We start from the raw sequence: 10,811 nt of genomic DNA on the forward strand, positions 1-10,811 counted from the left end.
AAAAGGAATTTAACCTACGGGCGTTATTGTTTGTAACCATCTATGATTGGCCTGCTCTTAGTAACATTTTAGGGCAGTCAAACAAGGGATACAATGCATGCACACACTGTTTAGGTGAGACTGATAATATATATTTGGGAAACAAGAATGTGTACCTGGGGCATCGTCGATTTCTTCCAAAACAACATCACGTAAGAAAGAGAGGAAAGCATTTCGGAGGTGAGGCAGATAACCGAACAAAGCCTACTCGCCCCATCGGGGAAGTTATATATGATATGGTCAAGGATTTAAAAGTGATCTTTGGAAAGGGTCCCGGCGGACAATCTGTTCCGCATGATGTTGACGGACACGTACCCATGTGGAAGAAGAAGTCGATATTTTGGGAGCTACCATATCGGAAATTCTTAGAGGTTCACTCGCAATCGACGTGATGCACGTGACGAAAAATCTTTGCGTGAACCTGCTAAACTTCTTGGGCGTGTATGGGAAGACAAAAGATACACCGGATGCACGGCAGGACCAGCAAAGTATCCACGAAGGAAACAACCTGAATCCAGAGAAGTATCAAGGTCCTGCCAGCTACGCTCTTACGAAAGAGGAGAAGGAGATCTTTTTTGAAGTCCTGAGTAGCATAAAGGTCCCGTCTGGCTTCTCGTCGAATATTCCACCCTTCAAGGTAAAAAATGACCCAAGCATCATCTTAAACAATGAAGATTGTCCATGGTTACATCGCAGTCAGAAGAAAGGGAAACAGACGAACAAAACTCAGAAGACTAGCTAGATAGGGATCATAACTTGTGTATCTCAATATGGAAATCACTTTTGTGTAATGATGTTACTGTATGTAAGATATTAACAATGGAGATGGTTGGCTTGTTTTACTAGTTAAGTAGCTTTCACGAGCTTGCAGGGAAATTTTTCCGAGGCGGAACTTCCGAATATGCCATATATAGGGCATGTGCACCAAGGGCATATTCGAGAAGTTCCGCCACAGGAGATTTCCCAACCCTTTCCCCAACATTGTTAGAGGAGATGGAGTCTTTCACGGGCTTGCAGGGAAATTTTTCCGAGGCGGAACTTCCGAAGATTCCATAGGGCGTGTGCACCAAGGGCATCTTCGACAAGTTCCGCCACGGGAGATTTCCCAACCCTTTCCCCAACATTGTTAGAGGAGATGGAGTCTTTCACGGGCTTGCATGGAAATTTTTCCGAGGCGGAACTTCCGAAGATGCCATAGGGCGTGTGCACCAAGGGCATCTTCGACAAGTTCCGCCACGGGCGATTTCCCAACCCTTTCCTCCATCCATGGTGATGAAACTCTCCATCCATGTTGGCTTGTTGAGCTGCTTGCCATGGCGTATCGATGCTCCTTTTATAGGCACGGCGCCGCTTCTACATTGTCTTCTTCCTCCGACAGGGCGTCGTGCGCTACATGCTTTATCTCATCGAGCGGGGCATCCTTATCTCGCCGACAGCCTTTAGTACCGGTTGCACCCACCAGCCGGTACTAAAGGTTACCCACGCGTCCTTATCCCACCGACACTTTTGTTACATGACAGAAAAACCACCTTTAGTACCGGTTGCACCCACCAGCCGGTACTAAAGGTTACCCACGCGTCCTTATCCCACCGACACTTTTGTTACATGACAGAAAAACCACCTTTAGTACCGGTTGCACCCACCAGCCGGTACTAAAGGTTTGCCACGCCATTGCGTTCCCGCCTATTTTCATCCCGCGCTTTCCACCGGTTCCTGCCTCTGTCTTCCCGCCATTTTTTCACTATATATATGTAGGCTTGGCCTCCATTTACATATCACATCTAGACTCATATCTGCAAACCTCATCTTTCTCTCCCATGGCTTCCATCGTATCTCTAACCCCCCAGGAGGCGGAGGCGCTTTGCGCCTCGAACTACCCCTGCCCGCCGGGGTACCGCGTTCCGACCGGCTGGTTCCTAAGCGTCGGAGGCGTACCGGTCCCTCCAGTCCCTCTAGGTGTGGCGCGCGAGATGGCCATCACGAACCACTACTATTCCTGTAGACAGTGTTGGGCCTCCAAGAGCAGAGGTTTGTAGAACAGTAGCAAGTTTCCCTTAAGTGAATCACCCAAGGTTTATCGAATTCAGGGAGGTAGAGGTCAAAGATATCCCTCTCAAGCAACCCTGCAATTACGATAAAAGAAGTCTCTTGTGTCCCAACACACCTAATACACTTGTCAGATGTATAGGTGCACTAGTTCGGCGAAGAGATAGTAAGATGCAAGTGATATGGATGAATATGAGTGGTAATAACAATCTGAAATAAATATGGCAGCAAGTAAACATGCAGTAGAACAGAATAAACGGTGATTCGATATTTGGAAACAAGGCCTAGGGATCATACTTTCACTAGTGGACACTCTCAACAACGATCACATAAATAAATAACTTCTCTTCACTTGTGCTACTTTCTCATACTCTCTTGTTGGATAACAAACACCATTCATTGTGTAGGGCTACAAGAGCTCCCTCAAGCCGGAGTAAACAAGCTCCACAACATTCGGAGTTCATATTTAAGTAACCTCTAGAGTGCATAATAGACCATTGCAATTTAGACCGAGTACTAACATAGCATACACACTGTCAACAATAGCTATGAAAGGGGGAATAGATCGCATCAATACTATCATAGTAATAACTTCATAATCTACAAGAGATTACAATCATAACCTACGCCAAGTACTACATGATGCACACACTGTCAACATTACATCATGAAGGAGGAATGGACTACTTTAATAACATCACTAGAGTAGCACATAGTAATAGTGATACCAAGCTCATGATCACATGGGAGAGAGAGATGAACCACATAGCTACCGGTAGAGCCCTCAACCTCGGGGGAGAACTACTCCCTCCTCATCATGGGAGACAGCGATGGCGATGAAGATGGCGGTGGTGTCGATGGAGATGACTCCGGGGGCAATTCCCCGTCCCGGCGGCGTGCCGGAACAGAGACTTCTATCCCCCGAAACGGAGTTTTGCGATGGCGGCGGCGTCCCTGGAGTCTTTCTGGAGTTTCGTCAATTGGTGTCGAGTTTTTAGGTCACGAGGGGTTAAATAGGCGAAGAGGCGGAGTCGGAGGGGCACCAGGGCGCCCTCCCCACCTGGTGGCGCGGCCAGGCCTGGGCCCGCGCCCAGGTGTGGTGTGGTGGCCCCCTGGCCCGCCTCCGACTCTCCTTCGGTGTTCTGGAACCTTCCGGGAAAAATAAGATGTTTGGTCTTCGTTTCGTCGAATTCCGAGAATATTGCCCGAATAGCCTTTCTGGAACCAAAAACATCAGAAAACATGAACTGGCACTGTGGCATCTTGTTAATAGGTTAGTTCCGGAAAACGCATAAAAACATTATAAAGTGTGAACAAAACATGTTGGTATTGTCATAAAACTAGCATGGAACATCAGAAATTATAGATACGTTTGAGACGTATCAAGCATCCCCAAGCTTAGTTCCTACTCGCCCTCGAGTAGTTAAACGATAAAAAGAATAATTTCTGTAGTGACATGCTACTTACATAATCTTGATCATACTATTGCAAAGCATATGAGATGAATGAAGTGATTCAAAGCAATGGTAAGGACAATGACTAAACAACTGAATCATATAGCAAAGACTTTTCATGAATAGTTCTTTCAAGACAAGCATCAATAAGCCTTGCATAAGAGTTAACTCATAAAGCAATAGATTCTTAGTAGAAGGTTTCGAAGCAACACAAAGGATGATTAAGTTTCAGCAATTGCTTTCAACTTGTAACATGTATATCTCATGGATAGTTGTCATCATAAAGCAATATAACAAGTGCAATAGGTAAACATGTAAGGATCAATGCACACAGTTGACACAAGTGTTTGCTTCTAAGATAGAAGGAAGTAGGTAAACTGACTCAACATAAAGTAAAAGAATGGCCCTTCGCAGAGGGAAGCATGGATTACTATTTTTGTGCTAGAGCTTTTCATTTTGAAAACATAGAAACAATTTTGTCAACGGTAGTAATAATTCATATGTGTTATGCATAAGATATCCTATAAGTTGCAAGCCTCATGCATAGAGTACCAATAGTGCTCGCACCTTGTCCTAATTAGCTTGGATTTACATGGATTATCATTGCATAACATATGTTTCAACCAAGTGTCACAAAGGGGTACCTCTATGCCGCTCGTACAAAGGTCTAAGGAGAAAGTTCGCATTGGATTTCTCGCTTTTGATTATTCTCAACTTAGACATCCATAACGGGACAACATAGAAAACAGATAATGGACTCCTCTTTAATGCATAAGCATTCAACAACAGATAATATTCTCATAAGAGTTTGAGGATTAATTGTCCAAACTGAAACTTCCACCATGATTCATGGCTTTAGTTGGCGGCCCAATGTTCTTCTCTAACAATATGCATACTCAAACCATTTGATCATGATAAATCACCCTTACTTCAGACAAGACGAACATGCATAGCAACTCACATGATATTCAACAAAGGTGTAATAGTTGGTGGCGTCCCCAGAAACATGGTTATCGCTCAACAAGCAACTTATAAGAAATAAGATAGATAAGCTACATATTCTTTACCACAATAGTTTTTAAGGCTATTTTCCCATGAGCTATATATTGCAAAGACAAAGAATGGAATTTTAAAGGTAGCACTCAAGTAATTTACTTTGGAACGGCAGAGAAATACCACGTAGTAGGTAGGTATGGTAGACACAAATGGCATAGGTTTTGGCTCAAGGATTTGGATTCACGAGAAGTATTCCCTCTCAGTACAAGGCTTTGGCTAGCAAGGTTGTTTGAAGCAAACATAGGTATGAACCGGTACAGCAAAACTTACATAAGAACATATTGCAAGCATTATAAGACTCTACACTGTCTTCCTTGTTGTTCAAACACTTCACCATAAAATATCTAGACTTTAGAGAGACCAATCATGCAAACCAAATTTCAACAAGCTCTATGGTAGTTCTTCATTAATAGGTACAAAGTACATGATGCAAGAGCTTAAACATGATCTATTTGAGCACAACAATTGCCAAGTATCAAATTATTCAAGACAATATGAAGCATTTCCTGTTTCCAACCAAATAGCAATGAACGAAGCAGTTTCAACCTTCGCCATGAACATTAAAAGTAAAGTTAAGAACACCAGTGTTCATATGAAACAGCGGAGCGTGTCTCTCTCCCACACAAGCATGAATTTATTCAGAGAATGAAAATAACAAAACGAAAATAAAAGCACACAGACGCTCCAAGTAAAGCACATAAGATGTGACGGAATAAAAATATAGTTTCACTAGAGGTGACCTGATAAGTTGGCATCCCCAAGCTTATATGCTTGAGTCTTCTTGAAACATGCAGGGATGAACCACGGGGGCATCCCCAAGCTTAGACTTTTCACTCTTCTTGATCATATTGTATCATCCTCCTCTCTTGACCCTTGAAAATTTCCTCCACACCAAACTCAAAACAAACTCATTAGAGGGTTAGTGCATAATAAAAAATTCACATATTCGGAGGTGACATAATCATTCTTAACACTTTTGGACATTGCACAAAGCTACTGAAGGTTAATGGAACAAAGAAATCCATTCAACATAGCAAAAGAGGCACTGTGAAATAAAAGGCAGAATCTGTCAAAACAAAACAGTCCGTAAAGACGAATTTTTCAGGGGCACTTAACTTTCTCAGATGAAAAAGCTCAAATTGAATGAAAGTTGCGTACATATCTGAGGATCACACACAAAAATTGGCAGATTTTTCTGAGTTACGTACAGAGAGGTCTACTCAAATTCGTGACAGCAAGAAATCTGTTTCTGCGCAGTAATCCAAATCTAGTATCAACCTTACTATCAAAGACTTTACTTGGCACAACAATGCAATAAAATAAAGATAAGGAGAGGTTGCTACAGTAGTAACAACTTCCAATACACAAAAAAACAGTAGCAAAATAAAACTTGGGCTATCTCCCAAGAAGTGCTTTCTTTATAGCCATTAAGATGGGCTCAGTAATTTTAATGATGCACTCGCAAGAAATAAGAGTTGAAGCAAAACAGAGCATCAAGAAGCAAGTATGAAACAAATTTAAGCCTAACCCACTTCCTATAAAAAGGAATCTTGCAAATAAACAAGTCATGTAGGCATAATTCAACAAGCATAGAAAGGCAACACAAGCGCAATTTCAGGATTCTCAACATAAAGAGGGGAAACTTAATATTATTAAGATGCATATAACCATGTTTCCCTCTCTCATAATGACTTTCAGTAGCATCATGAACAAACTCAACAATATAACTATCACATGAAACATTCTTATCATGAGCTACATGCATAAAATTATTACTCTCCACATAATCATAGTCTTTACTATTAATTGTAGTGGGAGCAAATTCAATAAAATAGCTATCATTATTATTCTCATCACCATAATGATCATATATAGGAGGCATATTGTAATCATAATTAATTTTCTCCTCAATAGTAGGTGGACTTAAAATATGATAGTCATCATTGTAATCATCATATATAGGAGGTAAAATATCATCAAAGTAAATTTTCTCCTCCATGCTTGGGGGACTAAAAATATCATTCTCATCAAAACAAGCTTCCCCAAGCTTAGAGCTTTCTATATCGTCATGGGAAGGAACATGGAAATTATTAATACTATGGAAATTATTAACATCATCATTTTCAGAATTAGTTTCCCAGAGATTTTCAATATCAAAAGTAGTGTGCTCTTCTAAATCATAATCACTAATGTAGGTAAAGGGCATAGGAAGATCATTGTACTCAGATTCATTATCATAATTATCATTAGGAGCAACATACTTTCTTCTTCTTCTTCTTCTTCTTCTTCTTCTTCTTCTTCTTCTTCTTCTTCTTCTTCTTCTTCTTCTTCTTCTTCTTCTTCTTCTTCTTCTTCTTCTTCTTCTTCTTCTTCTTCTTCTTCTTCTTCTTCTTCTTCTTCTTCTTCTTCTTCTTCTTCTTCTTCTTCTTCTTCTTCTTCTTCTTCTTCTTCTTCTTCTTCTTCTTCTTCTTCTTCTTCTTCTTCTTCTTCTTCTTCTTCTTCTTCTTCTTCTTCTTCTTCTTCTTCTTCTTCTTCTTCTTCTTCTTCTTCTTCTTCTTCTTCTTCTTCTTCTTCTTCTTCTTCTTCTTCTTCTCCTCGTTCCCTTCTTTAGGAGGGAGAGGCTTGATGGGAGGCTTCTCCACATAACCTGATTTATTTCCAGAAACAATGGAAGAAATTTGGGAGGATTCCTCCTTTTCATTAATAAGTTCAAAACACACAGCTGTCCTATCATATTTTGGCAAAGTGTCATCTTCTAAAATATTCTGTATGTAAGTATTTGTATGGCAATTATTAATGCAATAAGAAAGACACCCATGCAGGACACTATCAATATCAAGATCACTCATATGTAACAAAGAAATTTTTCTTGATAACTCTTCACACCCCAAAAATAAAGTAAGTTCATCATGCTGATTAGGAAGGATTTCATCATCACAATACAAATTTGCAGCACTCATGGGGTTCGAATTATCATTGGAGGAGCATTGAAAATTAAAATGACCCACTCTATGGCAAATTTCACAAATAAAAGGATAGATGGCACAAACTTTTTCACCAAGATCATCTAGAGCCCTAAACCACTTTCTAGTCTTTTCATTCCTATGATGGATACAATATTCATCTTCGATTTGATTAATTCCACAAGGTCTATGCATTCCACAAAAATTAACATGCTTATAAGAAATAGCATTTTCAGAAGTTTGAACATGTTCATTGCAATCATTAATAACAGTTTCATCCTTCATGCAAGTGTCTTTATAAGGTTCATGATAATTATCAAAATTCTTCCTAGGCAATTCAAAATGAGAGGCAAAAGCTTTATAAAGATTTGCAACAACTTGAGAGTCAAGACCATAAGTAGCAATCATATTTAGAAATTTACCAGTATCCATAAAAGTTTCAATGCATTCCTAATCATAATTTATACCTGACTCTATACCTTTGTCGTTCTCCCAATCTTACGTATTCTCCTGAATCTGATCAAGAAGGTCCCGTTTAAACTCTTCTTTGTTGTGCGTGAATGATACAGAACAAGTAGTATCCAGCAAGGTTTAATCTTTAAAAGAAAGTCTTGCATAGAAATTATCAACGATGATATTACCAGGAAGATCATGAATGGGGCATTTGAGAATTAAAGACTTCAATCTCCCCCATGCTTGGGCAATACTCTCTCCATCATGAGGCCAGAAATTATATATGCGGTTTCGGTCTTTGTGAATTTCACTTGGAGGATAGAATTTAGAATAAAATAGAGGCATAATATCCTTCCAATCAAGAGAATGCCCATTCTTCAGTAATTTATACCAATGCGCCGCTTTACCAGTCAGCGACATGGAGAATAGTTTCTTCCTAACTTCATCCATTGAAATACCTGCACACTTGAATAACCCGCATAATTCATATAGAAACAGTAAATGATCTCCAGGATGGACAGTTCCATCCCCTTCATAGAGGTTATCCATAACACGTTCAATAATTTTCATAGGTATTTTATATGGAATACTTTCAACAGGTGGATTTAAAATATCGCATATGGGAGATAAAGTATTATCAGAGCAAATTTTCTCCCCTAAAGATGGGAAGCTAAAAAGATCATAAGAACTAGCTTCCCCAAGCTTAGACTTCTCCATAGCATTAGCAGTAATTGCGTTCATACTAATAACATTGCTGCTAGCATGCAAATAAGGTTCCATAGGTTTTTAAATTTTCGCATCAAACAATTCATGTCTTAACTTAGGAAAAAGATTAAAGAGCTCACTATTGTTTTCCATTATGCCTAACTAGTGAAAAATAAAAACAAGAAATAAAAAGATGCAATTGCAGGATCTAAAGGAAATATCTTCGAGCACCCACACACAGGCAACAGTGCTAGGAAATAGCTTAGTAGTCGGAGGATGTGAATACCTTTTACCTTACCTCCCCGGCAACGGCGCCAGAAAATAGCTTGATGTCTACGCACGCTTCTATTCCCGTAGACGAGTGTTGGGCCTCCAAGAGCGGAGGTTTGTAGAACAGCAGCAAGTTTCCCTTAAGTGAATCACCCAAGGTTTATCGAACTCAGGGAGGTAGAGGTCAAAGATATCCCTCTCAAGCAACCCCGCAATTACGATACAAGAAGTCTCTTGTGTCCCCAACACACCTAATACACTTGTCGATGTATAGGTGCACTAGTTCGGCGAAGAGATAGTAAGATGCAAGTGATATGGATGAATATGAGTGGTAATAACAATCTGAAATAAATATGGCAGCAAGTAAACATGCAGTAGAACAGTAAATAAACGGTGATTCGATATTTGGAAACAAGGCCTAGGGATCATACTTTCACTAGTGGACACTCTCAACAATGATCACATAAATAAATAACTTCTCTTCACTTGTGCTAATTTCTCATACTCTCTTGTTGGATAACAAACACCATTCATTGTGTAGGGCTACAAGAGCTCCCTCAAGCCGGAGTAAACAAGCTCCACAACATTCGGAGTTCATATTTAAGTAACCTCTAGAGTGCATAATAGACCATTGCAATTTAGACCGAGTACTAACATAGCATACACACTCGTCAACAATAGCTATGAAAGGGGGAATAGATCGCATCAATACTATCATAGTAATAGTTAACTTCATAATCTACAAGAGATTACAATCATAACCTACGCCAAGTACTACATGATGCACACACTGTCAACATTACATCATGAAGGAGGAATAGATGACTTTAATAACATCACTAGAGTAGCACATAGTAATAGTGATACAAAGCTCATGATCACATAAAGATCACATGGGAGAGAGAGATGAACCACATAGCTACCGGTAGAGCCCTCAACCTCGGGGGAGAACTACTCCCTCCTCATCATGGGAGACAGCGATGGCGATGAAGATGACGGTGGTGTCGATGGAGATGACTCCGGGGGCAATTCCCCGTCCCGGCGGCGCGCCGGAACAGAGACTTCTATCCCCCGAAACGGAGTTTCGCGATGGCGGCGGCGTCCCTGGAATCTTTCTGGAGTTTCGTCAATTGGTGTCGAGTTTTTAGGTCACGAGGTGTTAAATAGGCGAAGAGGCGGAGTCGGAGGGGCACCAGGGCACCCTCCCCACCTGGTGGCGCGGCCAGGCCTGGGCCCGCGCCTGTGTGTGGTGTGGTGGCCCCCCGGCCCGCCTCCGACTCTCCTTCGGTGTTCGGAACCTTCCGGGAAAAATAAGATGTTTGGTCTTCGTTTCGTCGAATTCCGAGAATATTGCCCGAACAGCCTTTCTGGAACCAAAAACAACAGAAAACAGGAACTGGCACTGTGGCATCTTGTTAATAGGTTAGTTCCGGAAAACGCATAAAAACATTATAAAGTGTTCTCTTGTGCATCGGACTTGTTGGTCTCACTTTCTTCCATTTTCATCATAGTAGGAACTGGATGAAGACCCCGATGCAAGCGAGCCTGGTGGGTAGAGATGAGGGAGCAAAGGAGGAACCGGATGAAGACTACTTTGTATCTCGAAATTGTGAATTTTGTATGAATTAAGAGTTGTATGCAAAACATTTGACACTTGCCACTATATATGTATCTCGATCGGGCTCTAAGTAATGTGATGATGATGTCTATGTTATATTTGTGCAATGTACATGATATTTATATTATATCTGAATGTTGCTGTATATAACCTGTATATTGCTGTCTATAAACTGCATGTGTATAACAGGCAGCACAAAATCGTGTA

Source organism: Lolium rigidum, chromosome 1 (assembly GCF_022539505.1).
Source record: "Lolium rigidum isolate FL_2022 chromosome 1, APGP_CSIRO_Lrig_0.1, whole genome shotgun sequence".
Lineage (NCBI taxonomy): Eukaryota > Viridiplantae > Streptophyta > Magnoliopsida > Poales > Poaceae > Lolium > Lolium rigidum.